At 39.3% G+C, this 4,348-nt stretch overlaps 1 protein-coding gene across 1 annotated transcript in view; it reads right to left on the bottom strand.

The window, feature by feature from the left end:
• The window catches only part of chrm3a (cholinergic receptor, muscarinic 3a), an 82,609-nt gene extending 81,642 nt beyond the window's left edge, over positions 1-967 (bottom strand). Inside the window, exon 1 of the mRNA XM_085183018.1 lies at positions 702-967. The gene's annotated coding sequence lies outside the window, so the exon portion shown is untranslated. The remainder of the gene's footprint in view (positions 1-701) is intronic.
• Between the last annotated feature and the right edge of the window lie 3,381 nt (positions 968-4,348).

Raw genomic sequence — 4,348 nt, forward strand, 5'->3', positions numbered from 1 at the left:
ATTATCCAGTGTAAAGTCAAATGTTCCCTCACTGAGAGGGAACATTCCTTCACATTGCCATCTATGGACATCATAAATAAACAGTCATTCGAGTTAATAAATGCCTTCCAATTGCCATGTAATAATGCTATTAATTTGCTTCCCGGTCCACAGCAATACAGAAACAAATTCTTTATATCAGGAAAGCAAATAATGTGAATGTGCCACAAGACGAAGAAAACGCTGAGCATTAAGGACGACCTCTTTTGGTGAAAATGTGCTTCTATTTGGAGATTTTTGTCGAACTTCTGGTAATTCAAGATTTTGCTCATGATAGGAATTTATGATTTTCAACTTTACTAAAGCATAACGCTTCAGAAGCCACGTCGTCTTTTTACAGGACAGACGTGAAGAGCGCGAAGGGTTGGGCATGGATGCTGAGCCGGCGGACGGCAGTGGCACTTGTTTTCTCAAACTTGCATCTAAACAAAAGCAGATCTCAATCGAACCCGCATTGCTATCCTGTATATAATGTGTTCGCTTTGGAAACAAGCGCATGTAATACTTTTATTCAGATTTTTTCGGAACTTCAAAGTGAAGCGTTGTGGGACGAAAAACGCGGCACAATAAAGCAGCTGTAAATCGTTTGTGGGGGTGTAAAAATATACTTTTCTTCACAAAATATTTCCAAAACTTTCGCTTTTTGTCTTATGCACACCTACCTCACATTGTTTGCGGATGCGTGCGCGGTCAAAAGCGGCAGAAGTAGATGAGGAAAAGACAATCCAGGGAAACTTGTCACGCGTCCATGTTTGGCACATCAGCAGTACGGCAGTCCAATCTAATCACATCTGAAGCGCTAATGGTACTAAGCTAATGGGGCTCGGCACCTTCTACTGTCACCGAGACGTGGATTGGGCGGCGATGTCTGGAGCACCGCGGGATCTCCAAGGGCGCACGGAGAGTCACTGCGGCGGGATTGGTCAGAGGAGCCGTGACGCACCGGCAGGTGGCACACCCGTGGAATAAAAGAAGTCCATATTCATTCATAGACAATAGCTCTGGGGAACCGGAGGAAGTCATTGCACACAGCGGCAGATTAGACTGACAAATCTGTAAAAGTCATACCCGATTCCACACAGTCAGGTTTCTCCCTGCTTCAGCTACGTTTGCCCAACTGCAGACGGTGTCATGGCCAAAGCTTCAAGTTTTTGAGTTCACAGAAGATATTTCATATTTCGTATATTACGAGCAATGATATACATTCTTTTTGTTTTTATTTTTGTAAATAAAATATACAAATAAAAATATCTTCAGGTTGTTTATTGTAGCCTTCCATCGATCCTTACACATAAAAACAGATAGAAAACATTTGGATGTGTTCAATAAGAGCTGAAATGTCCACTCACTTGTTTATTATTTCACCCAACGTGAGGAAAAAAATCAAGGCAATTGGAAACAGTGTCTGTTTTGACACTGAGCGTAATTAAGGGAGCCAAAGCAAATGTTTGAATTTTTTTTTATATATATAAACACAAATAAGAAGTGAGTCGTAATCCTTGGAGGAATGTGGAAGCCAATTACGCCTGGCTGCAGGGACTTGTGGAATGAAACCTCAGAGCTTCCTGCTCAGACTCACTGCAGACCCTCGGCCCACATTTCCTGTTCCCAGTGCGCGGGCAATATTTCTATGAAAATATAGAATGGGTAGAGAGATGAATAGGATATTGTGCTGAATACCTCCAACATGTTACAGTTCTCTCATCATCCTAATGCCTTGTAGGCTATATGACACTGTCTGCGTGTGCTTTCCCATCAGCACCTCGTTTGCACCCTGCGAGTGCCGAACCAATTCTTTCAATCTGGATGCTGGCATATATGTGTGTAACGGCTTACATAATGTTGTGTCTGTTGTAAGGAGATGCAAGGGATGGCTTAGACAGCTGCTGATGCGGTAAGCCTGTGGTGGTGTTCATGTTGGGTGTGCCGTGTACTCGCCTGTGACCTCACAGACTGGTTAATCTGTGGGTATTAAAAGAATCGTGGATAATTTATAGAGATTCAAAGCAGAAAACCAAAAGCTATATAATGAAGTTAGAATAGGGACAAATATTGATAGAAAAGATTTTATTTCAGTATTGTCTACACCAGGCCAAAGGAGCAAACATTTCAAATGAAGGTTGCAAATTACATCTGGGACATTGGGAATAACCTACACCACAATGATCACTGCATAGATTACTTACCTAAAGTGTAAAAAGCATGTAATAGAAAAAAAGTGTCAGAACTCCCCAGGTAAAATTCATATTTGGTCTTGTGTCATCATTTTTTTTCCAAGTCATACATAATAAAAAAAAAAGTAAAGAGATGCCAGTCTGTGGTTCTAGTCCAGTACATCTAGCATGAGAGTTTTGATAAACACAAACTCTAAGCGGAGCCTCAACATTCACCATCGTGCAATTTCACACTGTCTGATTCCTCAAGAACTGCATGAGCACACTGATAACAAAGTTACTGTAGGCCACTGGTCTACAGACACAGTTTTCACTTCACAATGGTCTCTTTCATTCAAGTCAAAGGTATCAACAAAATAAATAGGGAAATACATTTTTACCTGCATGGTAACTGAACAAATCTATAGCTTTTGCTGAAAAAGCAAGGTTCTATATGCAAAGGTTAGGCAAAAAAAATGTCTGAGGGGAAGTGAATAAAATATGGAGAAAACGGACTGAAAAGGTTTGCCAACAAAGTTCACTGCAGGGCAAAAAGTGGTAAAAACTGCAAGGTGTATTCAGAAAAAAATACACAAGTGTTTTTGTTTGTGACTGCTCAATGAACCTGTAAAAAATATATGGTGAGGTTACTACAAATACATGTGGTTTATTTTTCAGAAATAAAATTCAAATCTAAATTGTTAAAAAAAAAATCCTGTTTGGATGAATAATGCAAATAAATATGCATCGCATTCAATAACCGTCTGCAAACACAAATTGATGACAAGCTGGATTTTGATTTTCACAGATTTTCTTTAACAAAATAATATTGAAACACTGCTGCCTGCCTAGAAGCAAATCTAATTTCTTCATTGATGGGTACTGAGACAGAAAACGCTCAGAGCTTTCTGCACAAAAAAGGCTACACCCAGAGTGATAACTAAAGTATGAAAATAGCTCAAAAAAATCAATGTGAATGATGAAACCATTCTCTCAACAAAAGAAAGACCTTAGGGGTAGTAATCTCAACACTCAATGCCCCTAAATGAAGTAATTCAAGCTCAAAACTAATCAATTAAAACTAAACCAATTCATCCATTTCACTAATCTCAGGTAACTCTACATTCGACCTATCCAGTCATGTCTTTTTATGTGAAAGGAGCAACTTCAACAGTCAAGGTTAAGAGTTTTGCTCATATACTAAACTTCAACATCTCTGGTCAGAGTATTCCAGTGCTAGTCTGACATTCTGAGTATTTCAGAAATTGTTGATCTAGTTTCCCACTCCGTCATCTCTAGGGTTTACAAAGAATGAAAAAGAGAAAATATCCAGTGAGCAGGAGTTGTTTTGTGTTAGAAAGTTAAGACTAACTGAAATAACCTCTTGTTATAATCAAGTTATGCAGAAGAGGATCTCAGACAGACATTTGAAGTAGAAGACCTAGCAGCAAAAGACCACAAATGGTGCCACTAAGAACGGGAAACAGGAGGGCTCGCTAAAAGTGGACAACATACGATTTGAAAAACCGTTGCCTGATCTGATGAGTCAAGATTTCTGCTGCAATATTCAGATGGTAGGCTCAGAATGTGGTGTAACCGAGAAGAAAGCATGGATCCATCCTGCCTTGTATCAGTAGTTTAGGCTGATTTTAGTGGTGTAATGATTCTCGGTACACTTTTGGTCCCTTAGCTGGTAGTATTATTGTAGGGGCTTTACCTTAGGATGGATAAAGCAACCTTAAGGTGAACGTTTTTGTGATTTGGCGCTATATAAATAAAACTGGATTGCATTTTTTCAGGGCCACAGCCTACCTGAGTTCATTTTGCTGACCCTGACCATTTCTTTATGAGACAGGGTACCCAAAATTGTCACTGTCACAAAGCTCAAATCGTCTCAAACTGGTTTGGTTTCTTGACCATGACGGTGAGTTTGCTGTACTCCAAAGGCCCGGTCATCAAAATGAACAAATTGCAGTCTCTATAATTGCAAAAATCCTTTATAGAATGGGAAAAGCAAAGATAATAATACAAATCTGGACCATAATTAAACGTTTGGGTGGCTAAAACAAAGTTATGCTTCATATGGAAAACATATGAAGAATTATTTCATGTGTACCATAGTCTGAGTCGGCAAAAACAGAAAAAAAGCAGTTTAA

This window comes from Neolamprologus multifasciatus, chromosome 13, assembly GCF_963576455.1.
Source record: "Neolamprologus multifasciatus chromosome 13, fNeoMul1.2, whole genome shotgun sequence".
NCBI lineage: Eukaryota > Metazoa > Chordata > Actinopteri > Cichliformes > Cichlidae > Neolamprologus > Neolamprologus multifasciatus.